The sequence below is a fragment of the Equus asinus genome, chromosome 10 (assembly GCF_041296235.1).
Source record: "Equus asinus isolate D_3611 breed Donkey chromosome 10, EquAss-T2T_v2, whole genome shotgun sequence".
NCBI classification, from domain to species: Eukaryota; Metazoa; Chordata; class Mammalia; order Perissodactyla; family Equidae; genus Equus; species Equus asinus.
The window spans coordinates 49,970,019-49,983,146 of NC_091799.1; the positions used below are offsets into that span (position 1 = coordinate 49,970,019).

Here is a 13,128-nt window from a genome sequence, read left to right on the forward strand (position 1 = left end):
CAAATAACTTTACTTTAAAAAAAGATTTTTTTATTTCACAATTAGAGGTGAAGCTTCATATGAAAACACTACTGGGGAGGAAACAAAATGGATTAGATTATATGTAAGACTAAACGTCTTCTAGTAAATGTCACCTTTTATCCTCATTTGCCTAAGTCAGCCCCCATTTATGCCTATTGTCATCATATCTTGTCTGGTTTAGACTTTTAGCACTCTGAAATGTGATCTGAATTAGAAGGTTAGTTAGGATCCTGCCAATCTTTGACACAGAGCAGAGATTGACAGGACAGTGACAATGTGAAAAAGGAAAAAGAAAAAGAAAACTAGCTATCTGCTATTGGATCTTCCATTATTGGAGAGAAAGATTTGGAAAGCACAGGTCAAGATTCCAAAATTTAAATGTTGCTTTTACAATTTTGAGTAAGACTAACTTAAGGCCCATCTATTTTTAGTATCCATATTTTATGCCAGCATTTACACATGCAAGATAGGTGAAAATTGACTTCATCTGTGATAATGTGTTGCCCTTATCAACACAGAGAAGTGGCAGACCTCATTGAGGCTGTTTTTCACTTGCACCTGAACTCTTTTGCTTATTTGAGTAAATAGAAAGAGAACACCATGGCATGATCTGAAAGGACAAATTTATTATATGTTTGGCCTTATAGAGAAAACTATGATCCTAAAATTTTCAACAAAGAGCAAAATAGATTCTATATTTATTAAAATATTAGAGATTTTAAAAATTTTGATAACTAGATTAAAGTAGAATTACATATTAATCACAGACCTGTATGAGGAGTAACTTTCCACACCAAACTCATAGTTCAAAAGGGAAAATAAATGTCTCAATTAAGTAAATATTTAAAACATTTTTGGCCTAAAAATAAAAAAATGTTGTAATTGCAAGTAGTAGTTTCAGTAAAATTGTTGCAATAAACATTATACACAAAGAATGTCCTTATTGTATAAAGAAGAATGCTAATTTTGAGAAATCCTCAATATAGAAAAGAGCAAGGGTCAAGAAAAATGAAATCCCACAGTATGTAATAGAAAGACAAAACATACATGTAATAATATGTTTAAATTTCTCAATAATCAAAGAAAGTCATTTTAAAGTCAGTTTGGGTATTATTGCTAAGCACTGGAGTGAGCATCACGCCACAAGTAGGCTGTATTGTTCTTTCAGTATCACTGGTCACCAAGGATTTTGTGTAAAAATTTGGTGATGCACATCAGATTTCAGACTGAATAATCCATCTTCCATGACCTATCCCATAAAATTAACCGCACCCTATTTTACATTATAAGAAAACTTGGAAGCAACTTGAATGTCAACCAATTGAGGAATAAGTAAGTGCATGTTAAATCACTTAACCTTAACAATATTCTTTGTAAAGACGGCATACCTACATGAAAAAGATATACTTAATGGTATTTCATAGTATATATATTAAAAATTTGAAAGCATACTTATATACAGAATAATGTATAGACATAGAAAGAGTTATTACATTAGGGCATGGAATATTCAAGTTGATTCCTTTCTATTTTCTTATTTTCCAAATATTCTTTGATGTTGCTATACTGCTTTGTAACTTTTTATTTTTTTATTCATTTATGTTTTCTGAGGAAGATTAGCCCTGAGCTAACATCCACTGTCAATACTCCTCTTTTTGCTTAGGAAGATTGGCCCTGAGCTAACATCTGTGCCCATCTTCTTCTACTTGTATATGGGACATCTGTCACAGCATGGCTTGATAAGTGGTGCATATGTCTGCTCCCATGAACTGAACCAGCAAACCCCAGGCCACCAAAGCAGTCTATACGAACTTAACCACTATGTCACCAGCCTGGCCCTCCTTTAATTTTTTAAATGCAGGGCATGAGTCAACACTGACAGAATGGGAGGAAAATGCTTTTAAAATCTGAGGAATTATGGAACTGCTGAAATCTCCCTTTCCCTTTGTGAAGAATGCTGGGAGATGGCTAGGACCTCATTAGTGAGTTTCAGTGCCAGGACTATTCATGAAGATGAAAGCTAAGGTTATTTGTGCCCTGAAAGAGAGATTTTTGGGCCCATTTGTGCCTTGTGGGCTTTACCATTCCCTGTGGACCAAGGCAGTTACTGTGCTTGGACTCCAGTAACCATATAGCATCCTCTGAATTTATAGTGAAAAGAATGAACAGCGCCCTCCAAGGAGCTTGCTCTTAGTACACTTCTGATGGGAAGGGCTGAGTGGCCATTTCCCTCTGTCATCATTAGCGGGACTGCTACTGAATGCTTGCTTTTAATTTCCCCAGGGGTTTAACACAGTGAGGAGGAAAAGAAGAGAAACAGAACACAGATATCCATCAGGAAAACAGCTAATAAAAGCCCTGATGTGAAACTAGCAATACTTCAAGAATGAAGAAGCTGAAAAGTGTATAAGGATGTGATGTGGGTCTCATCAATAAAAAGCTGGCTGGTAATATGTTTTTATAGTTATAGATGAATTTCTCGTGAACTAGCCAAAGGGCTTCAGGTTCCCTCACTTCCACTGAACTCTTCTCTGCTGGTTATTCCAATTCCATATTCTCCATTATGTACTTGCTGGGTGAAAACTCCAGAGATTCTAATCAAATCCACTTGCAAAGTGCACCTGTGGCAAAACGTATTATAAGTGCTCTTATTTGCCTCAATACTAGGTTCCCTGAAGGCAGAGACCATATCTTATACATTCCTTTAGGTCCTTTCATAACTGAAAAGATTGATTCACATAGTGTTCCCCAGGAAATATATGTGGAGTGAATGAATTGATATCTACTTAGGATTATTTTAAAAACAGTGTAGAGTGATTACACTGCCACTTGTTAACTAGAGTCATGTGACTCTGAGACAGTCTCTTGATCTGTTTAAATCTCGTTTTCTATCCGTTGAATGGATAAAGTAATTGCGTAGTGTTTCATAAGGTTGTTGGGGAAAGTAAATCAATTAAGATTTATGTACCACTAAGCACTCTGTTATTCATGTGTTCTTACTACTATTTGCCAATGAATGCATATAGAGGTAGCACTGTCATTTTTCCTAGTTTGCTATTACACCTGAATTTTTTGCTCAGTTCTTTGTAAATTGGATTGTATTAAATTCTAGGAGACTTGGTTAGATGGAACTTTGTGGAGCTACCATATTCAGGAAAGGGGAAGCTTCAAGACTACTGATGTGCAGTACAAATCTGATGGACACCACAAAAGTAATTTTAAATTCCCTAGTAGCCACATTAAATGTGTAAAAAGGAGAAGATAAAAGTGATTGTAATCTATGTTATTTAACCAAATATATACAAAATATTATAATTTTAGCATGTAGTCAATATAAAATTATAATGAAATATATTGCATACCTTATTTACACTGTCTTTGATTCTTAATGTAATTTGTACTTACAGGAAATCTCCCTACAGAACAGGCATATTTCAGAGCCTCAAAAACCTCATGTGACTTGTGGCTACCATACCTGACAGTGCAGAACTATATGATGCTGATATAGTCTCTTTTCCCAAATAACCTACTAGTTTATAAGTGTGGTGAAAGATTATTTAACTAAAGAGCTACATATGCATAATTAAACTTCAGGTTTAAGCATAAACATCCCTTGTTTGGAAGACGATCCCCTCAGGTATTATTTAAATCAGGTTTTCTCACTCATTTTTCCATTAAAAAGTTATTCAGTGGAGTGACATCAGCATCATGGTGGAATGAGCACTCCCCTCTAAGATACAATGAAAAGGACATTCATATACCAACAGAAGACATTCACACAAGACAAATGATGTCTGAGAGACACACTCAGCCATACATTGGAAGGTGGACATGCTGGAAATCATCAGAGGAAAGGGAATGAGGTAAGGAGATCTCCTCTTCTTCCCCCAAATGCAGTGACCCTTGGCTCCAGACCATGTAGCTTTGAGAGAAGTGGGAGGGACAACCCTGTGCAGGAACATCCTCACTCTCCAACTTTCTTCACAGCCTGTGAGAAAGTCCCACACAGAGGTGACTAAGCTGTTGTGGTGGCTTCATAAATCCACCACCCAAGGAGAACAGATAGTGAGGGCACAGTTAGAATACCCTCAGGATCACACAGGTGAAAGAAAGCACTCCTGCCCTCACCTGGCACTCCAGTTAAGTCAGTCATCCAGATCACCACACAGATAGAAAAGCAGTCAGCAGCTGGAGAGGACAAGCCACAAATAACAGCAGGTTCAGAATACAGAGGTCTTAATACCCACCCAGTGGACACAGGTGAAAGCTGTAGCCAGATGCTATCACTATGTGGAGGTACAAATCCATACCCTCAAGCCATATGAAAAATATATTAAATCTCCAGACCAGAAGGAAAATAACAAGTGCCCAGAAATCAATCCTGAAGTCACAGAAAATTATATTCTAATTGACAGAGAATTCAAAATAGCTATCATAAAATACTCAATGAGTTACCAGAAAATACAGATGCACAGTTCAATGAAATCAGTAATTTCTTCACGAAAGAGATTAAACTATAAAGGAGAACCAATAAAAAATGTTGGAGATGAAAATAAGAATGAATGGGATAAAAATTTGGACTCCCTAAACAATAGTGCTGACATTATGGAGAAGCAAATGAGCAGTCTTGAGGAGAGAAATATGGAAGTGCTTCAGATGGAGGAGGAGAGAGAGAACTAAGACTAAAAAGAAAGGAAGAAGTTAACTGAGAAATTGCTGACTCAATTAGGAAATCCAACATAAGGATTATAGATATTGAAGAGGGAGAAGAGAAGGAGAATTTAGCAGAAAGCTTGTTCAAAGAAATAAAGCTGAGAACTTCCCAAACCTGGGGAAGGAGCTGGAAATACAAGTGAAAGAAGTTAAGAGATCTCCTAACTATATGAATGTAAAAAGATCTTATCAAAGGCATATAATAGTAAAGCTGATATACGTAAATGAGAAATAAAAAAATATTAAGGTCAACAATACAGAAGAAAGTAACTTACAAAAGGACTACTATCAGGTTTCAGCAGATTTCTTAGTAGAAACTTTACAGGGTAGGAGAGAGTGGAATGATATATTTAAAATTCTGAAAGACAAAAACTTTCACCCAAGAGCACTCTATCCAGTAAAAAATTTCCTTCAGATATGATAGAGAAACAAAAATTTCCCAGATAAACAAAAGCTAAGGAACTTCCTGGCCACAAGACTCCCACTACAAGAAATGCTCAAGAAGGCACTCATACCTGAAACAAAGGGAGGGGTTACAAAGCCTTAAGAAAGGAGATAAATTGGTAGATAAAATCAGAAAATTGCATTTCTCTACCTGAACAGGTTAGCAAAACTTACTTATAACATTAAAGATAAAGGAGGGAAAACACTCAAAATACATATAATCTCATCATTTTAATCACAAACTCACAACACAAGATGGAATAATTCATGACATAATAACTTAGGAGAGGAAGAGGAAAGAGATGGAATTGACTTAGTCTAAGGAAACAAGAAAGTATCAAAAATGGACTATCTCAGGGCTAGCCCAGTGGCCTAGTGGTTAAGTTCGCTCACTCTGCTGCAGGCTGCCCAGTGTTTCGTTGGTTCAAATACTGGGTGCAGACATGGCACTGTTCATCAAACCACGCTGAGGCTGCGTCCCACATGCCACAACTAGAAGGACCCACAATGAAGAATATACAACTATGTACTGGGGGGCTTTGGGGAGAAAAAGGAAAAAAATAAGATCTTTAAAAGAAAATGGACTATCTCATCTATGATATTTTTTACACAAACCTCATGGTTACTACTAGACAGATAAACAGAACAGAGAAACAAATGATAAATAAAGAGAAAACTAACAAAGTCATCATAGAAATCTACCTAACTGAATTTGTAGTCCAAAATACATAGGACGAGAAACAAAGGAAATGCAGAAGAACTGAGAAACAAGAGATAAAATGGCATCATTAAACCCTTATATCTCGATAGCCACTTTAAATGTAAATGGATTGAATTCTCCAATTGAAAGATAGAGAGTGGCAGGATGACTTAAAGACAAGACCCAACAATATTCTGCCTCCCAGAAACACACCTCAGCTTCAAAGAGAAACACAGGCTCAGAGAGAAGGAATGGAAGACAACACTTCCAGCTAATGGCAAACAAAAGAGAGCAGGTATTGCCACATTTATATCTGACAAAGTATGCTTCAAGATAAAACACGTATTGAGAGACAAAGAGGTGCAGTATATAATAATAGGGACAATCCTCCAAGAAGACATACACTCAGATATATATATATATATATATATACATATATACACCCAACACAGGATCACCAAGGTACATAAAGAAACTATTAACAAACCTGAAAGGAAATATTAACAACACAACAATAATCATGGGGGACCTCAATACTCCAAGTACATCAATGGGCAGATGATCCAGACAGAATGTTCACAAGGAAATAGTGGATTTAAATGAAAAGCTAGACCAGATGGGTTTTACAGATATATAGAGAGAGCACTCTATCCAAAAACAGCAGAATACACATTCTGCTCAAATGCACAAGGAATGTTCTCAAGGATAGACTATGTATTGGGAAACAAGGCAAACCTCAATAAATTTAAGATTGAAATCACATCTAGCATCTTTTCCAAACATGATGCCATGAAACGGGATATCAACTGCAAGAAAAAAGCTGGGAAAGGGACAAAGATGTGGAGACTAAACAATATGCTACTGAACAACAAATGGATCATTGAAGAAATTAAAGAGATACCAAAAATTATTTGGAAAAAAAATGCAAAGGAAAAGACAGCATACCAACTAATATGGGATGCAGCAAAAGCAGTCCTAAGAGGTAAAATCATAGCAATACAGGCCCATCTTAATGAAGAAGAAATATCTCAAATATTCAATCTAAAACTACTCTACCAGAATTAGAAAAAGAACAAACAAATCCCAAAGTCAGCAGAAGGAGGGAAATAATAAAAATTAGAGAAGAATTAAATGAAATTTAACCAAAAATACAGTAGAAAGGATCAATGAAACAAAGAGCTGGTTCTTTGAGAAGTAAACAAAATTGACATACACTTAGCCAATCTCACTAAGAAAAAAAGACAGAAGACTCAAATAAATAAAATTAGAAATGAAAGAGGAAAATTACAATCGATACCTCAGAAATTCAAAAGATTATAAGAGAATACTATGAAAAACTATATGCCAACAAATTGGGCAATCTAGAATAAATGGATAAATTCTTAGACTCATACAACCTTCCAAAACTGAATCAAGAAGAAATAGAGAATCTGAATAGACCAATCACAAGTAAAGAGATTGAAACAATAATCCAAAACTTCCCCCAAAATAAAATTCATGACCAGCTGGCTTCTGTGGAGAATTCTGCCAAACATTCAAAGAAGACATAATACCTATCCTTCTCAAACTCTTCCAAAGAATTGAGGAAGATGAAATATTTCCTAACATATTCTACAAGGCCAACATCACTCTGATCCCAAAGCCAGACAAGGAAAAGACAAAGATGGAAAATTGTAGGCCAATATCTCTGATTAACATAGATGCAGAAATTGTCACCAGAATATTGATAAACCAAATACAGCAATACATTAAGAAAATCATACCATGATCAAGTGGGATTTATACCAGGGACACAGGGATGGTTCAACATATGTAAATAAATCAATGTGATACACCAAATTAACAAAATGAGGAATAAAACCCACATCATCATCTTAATAGAGGCAAAGAAAACATTTGACAAGATCCAACATCCATTTGTGATAAAAACCCTCAATAAAATGGATATAGAAGGAAATTACCTAAGCATCATAAAGTCCATTTATGAAAAACCCACAACCAACATCATACTCAGTGTGGGAAAACAAAGTCATTCCACTGAGAACAGGAACAAGGCAAGGGTACCCACTCCCACCCCTCTTATTCAACATAATACTGGAGGTTTTGGCCAGAGCAATTAACAAGTAAAACAAACAAATGTTATCCAAATTGGCAAAAAAGAACTGAAACTCTGTGTGTTTGCAAGATGGCATGATTTCTAATACAGAAATCCATAAAGAATGCATTGGAAAACTATTAGAAATAATCAACAACTACAGCAAAGTTGCAGGGTGCAAAATCAACTTACAAAAATGAGTTATATTTCTATATTCTAGTAACAAACTGATGGAAAGACAACTCAAGAACACAATCTCATTTACAATCACAATGAAAGGAATAAAATATCTAGGAATAAATTTAACTAAGGAGGTGAAAGACCTATACAATGAAAACATTACTGAAAGAAATCGACGATGACATAAAGAAATGCAAGCATATTGCATGCACATGGGTTTCAGGAATAATCATAGTTAAAATGTCCATACTGCTTAAAGCATTCTACAGATTCAATGCAATCACAATCAGAATCCCAATGACATTCTTCATAGAAATAGAAGAAAAAATCCTAAAAATTCATATGGGGCAACAAAAGACCCCAAATTGCTAAAGCAATCAAGAGAAAAAAGAACAAAGCTGGAGCCACCACAATCCCTGACTTCAAAACATACTACAAAGCTACAATAATCAAAACAGCATTAGTACTGGCTTGAAAACAGACACACAGATCAATGGAACAGAACTGAAAGACCAGAATTAAAACCACACATCTATGGACAGTTAATCTTAAAGGAAAGTGCCAAGAACACACAATGGAGAAAGGAAAGTTTCTTCAATAAATGATGTTGGGAAAACTGGACAGCCACATGGAAAAGAATGGAAGTAGACCATTATTTTTCTCACACCCAGAAAAATAACTCAACATGGATCAAAGACTGGAAGGTAAGACCTGAAACCTTAAAACTCCCAGAACAAAATATAGGCAATACACACTTTGACACAGGTCTTAGAAGGATCTTTTCATATACTATGTCTCCTCGGGCAAGGGAAACAAAGGAAAAATAAAAAAGTGGGACTTAATCAACCAAAGAGCTTCTGCAAAGGAAAGGAATCTAGGATCCAAATGAAAAGACAACCCACCAACTGGGAGAAAATATTTGCAAAATCATATATCTGACAAACAGTTAATCTCCATAATATATAGAGAACTCACACAAGTAAACAACAAAAAAACAACCCAATGAAAAAAGGGGCAGAGAATATGAACATTTTTCCAAAGAAGATACACAGATGCCCAATAGGCAACATCACTAATAATCAGGGAAATGAAAATCAAAACTACGTTAAACTCTCACCTTATACCCATTAGAATGTCTGTAATCACCAAGGCCAAAAGTAGCAAATGTTGGAGAGGTTGTGTAGAAAACGGAAACCTCATACGTTGCTGCTGGGAATATATATATATACACACACGCACACACACACACACACACACATATATATACACGATGGAATACCACTCAGCCATAGAAAATGGCAAAATAATGGTATTCACACAGCATGGCTGGACCTTGAGGGTATTATGTTAAGTGAAATAAGCCAGACAGAGAAAGATGATCACCATATGATTTTGCTTATTTGTGGAAGATAAACACAAGGACAAAGAGAACAGTTTTGTGGTTACCAGGGGGAAGGAGAAAGGGAGTTGGGCACAAACGGTGAAGGGACACAGTTATATGGTGCCTGACAAATAATGATGTACAATTGAAATTTCACAATGCTATAAACTATTACAACCTCAATAAAATTGTTATTTATTAATTATTGATTGCAACTCACTAATCATATTAATAAGGTATATGTTATCAATCAGTGGTTTTCTGATAAAAGAAGGAAAATAACCACCATTTGACCAGAAATATTTTTCCCTTGATTTTCTTCTTTCTCCTAATTCTTGGATTGCTTCTCAGAGATCACAGTTTTTGTGTTTTATTCTTCAACATGAAATCACTATTTTCAAATATCCGATACCTAATAAATATAAGCTAAGCACTCCAAGTTTACAATGTACAAATGAATCTAGAATATTGTGCATTAGGTAAAATCAGTCAAGGTTGTTATCTTTTCTTAGGCAAAATGTGTACCCTGATAATGGTTTTCAAACTTAATTTCAATTGTGAGAACTAGAGCCCAGTGTAAGGAGAGAAGAATATGGTGAGGATTCCCTGTCTTCCTGACCCATCCATCTATCCCTATTCAGTCAGACAGATTCCAGTTTTATCTGTTTTATGTGTATCTCTCTCAGTATAAGATTGTGTTTGAGAAAAATAAAAAAAAGTAATTAATTAGTGTTCTTGATCAAAAGGACATAAAGTTGTTTCATCATGACCTCTAAGTTAACAAGTAATAGCAAATCAAGCATATCATCCTTGGATGAATGGTTTGACTCAATACAGTCCTGCTTAGACTGTTCAGGCAAATTAAAAGTTCTGAGATTCATGAATGGCTGTCAGTCATACTTAGAACCCAAAGGTAAGGGCTAATTTCTCAAAGCAACTCATTAACTGGAATCAACCCCAGGAATTATAAGAAAAGAGGAGGAAATTACACAATGAGATGTGATTAATTTGCATTGATTTGTGGTTGGCCACATCATAAGGTTTTAATCATACCAAATATTTCCCTTTTGTGCTCAGCTTCACCCATCATATCCATCTCTCTTTTGTGTAACCTACAGAGCTATGCAGTGGGGCAATTATTCCACATATACAGACTTTGTCCTCCTTGGCTTGCTCAGCAACATCTATTTCTGCTGGCTTCTCCTTGCCCTCATCCTCCTGGTCTTTGACATCTCCAAAGCCAGCAACACTATCATGATCATTGGCATCCACATGGACCCCAGCTTCAACATGACCATGTACATCCTGCTCAGCCAGCTCTCTTAAGGACACCCTGTACATTTCCACCATGGTGCCCAAGATGCTGGTTGACCAGATGGTGGCCAGAGGGCCATTTCCTTTTCAGGATGCACTGCCCAGCACTTCCTCTACTTGACCTTGGCAGGAGCTGATTTTTTCCTTCCAGGACTCATGTCCTATGACCAGTACATTGCCACCTGCAACCCACTGTGCTGTCCTGTCCTCATGAGAAGCAAAGTCTGTTGCTTATGATGGCAGCTAGGCTAGCAGGGTCCATGGATGGCTTTCCACTCACTCAAGTCACATGTAGTTCCCCCTCTGTGCCTCTCAGTAAATCAACCACTTCTGGGAGGTCCCTGCCCTTCTGAAGCTCTGCTGTATGGACACATCAGCATATGAGACAGCCATGTATGTGCTGAGTCATGATGATCCCCATGACTTTCTCTATTATCTCAGCCTCTTACACAAGGATTCTCATCACTGTGTAGGATGACTGAGGCAGAGGAAAGGCAAAAGGCAGGGGCCACTTGTTCCTCACACATGGTGGTTGTCAGTCTCTTCTACGGGGCCACCATGTACATCTAGGTGCTGCCTCACTCTTACTATACCACAGAGCAGGACAAAGCTGTGTCTGCCTTTTACACTATCCTCATTTCCTTGCTCAACCCACTCATTTACAGCCTTGGGAACAAGGATGTCACAGGGGCCCTACAGAAGGCTCTCGGGACGTGCTTTTGCTCAGGAAGCGTAATGACCTTCTAAACAGACTGCATTTGCTGCTGGAGACTTGATGAAAAAGATACAGGACTTTGTCATCACTTTTGGACTTAAATATTCTCCACCTGGAAAATTAATATGTCACCCATATGCCAGCTACTGTGAGGCATTTTTGGGATTTTTGAAAGCTGACTGTAGGACTTTGAGGATATGATCCTTTTTTGAAAGCTATGAGAGTTCTGAACAATGGATGATTTTGGATGGAGTGGGTGTAAAGTTGGAGGTTCAGTAGTCACCTGCCTGCTTTCTACAAAGCATGCATTCTACTGGAGACTATGCCATTGCCGGTTTCTTGCTAAGGTGTCATGACAAATAAATGATCATCTCCAGCTACCCCTCCAACTTTTCAGCACTGTCTTTAGACACTCTAAAAAATGATCACTTCAACGACATCAACTTGTCAAATATTATTTTGACTTTATTTCAAATGTCATTTTAATATCTAATTATTTTTTCCTTCAAATGTTGTTTTTGGCCTTCCAAAGTGTTTAATTCAATCAAGCCAGTATTAGCATCATAATTATTTGAAGAAAATTGGCTTGACTCTAAGTAATTAGTCTCAACTGAATTCTATCAACATGGCTTTTAGACACAAGAATGTACATCAAATTTTGAAGGAGACCAGCACATTCATTTTTGCCCTGTTGGGTTTTGCTAAAATCATTCCAGAAGGATGCATTCAATTTAAAAATATGCGGCTCTGAGGTATTGGTAAACATGGATGGCTCCTTACTTTTCTACTTCTCATTGTTGGAACCTCCTAATGATATACTTCAATAGAAGCAATCAGGCCAGTTTTAAATCACATCTTTTTCACTGTATTTAAATTGTCTGATGGCATTGTATATTTCATTTCAAAGATTCTCATGCAAAAGAATGGCACTTTTTTGAGAGTTAAATCTTCTTTTATTCTTTTGGAATTCAATAGAAGCTCTTGAATTTGTTCTACTTTTTAAAATAGTACTTTAATTTAGCTTAATTTATTTAATCATTTGAATACTTGTATAATAACTATTTTTCTGAGATAGAAAAAATTATTTTTATCTCCTTTTTTCCATGCTTTTCCCCACTTGGCTAAACTCATTCTATTTTAAATCCTCAGCCTTTCTATCTTCCTCCTTTTATATCTTGGAGTTTACTTATCTTGTATTTCATTATCCAAGAAGGAAATATTTTTCATTACAAAGAACAAAGTGTAATTTGTATAAACTTTTTTTTTTTTCTGATGAAGATTAACCCTGAGCTAACATCTGTGCAAGTCTCCCTCTACTTTACGTGTGGGTCACCACCACATTGTGGCTGATGAGTGGTATAGGTCTCTGCCCAGGATTCAAACCCTTAAACCCAGGATGCCAAAGCAGAACACACCAAACTTAACCACTACACCACGGGGCCTGACCCAACATAAGCATTTTTAAATTATAAAGTATGATGGTGGTTTAAATACATATAGACAAGTCAGCTGGCATTTGACATGTGTTTTAGAAAATCAAATGTTTCCATACTCTGGAAAAGAAA

At 36.4% G+C, this 13,128-nt stretch overlaps 1 pseudogene; it reads left to right on the forward strand.

Moving 5' to 3' along the window:
- The first annotated feature begins 10,656 nt into the window (after nucleotides 1–10,656).
- On the forward strand, nucleotides 10,657–11,595 carry LOC106847280 (olfactory receptor 2T27-like; annotated as a pseudogene).
- Nucleotides 11,596–13,128: the final 1,533 nt, after the last annotated feature.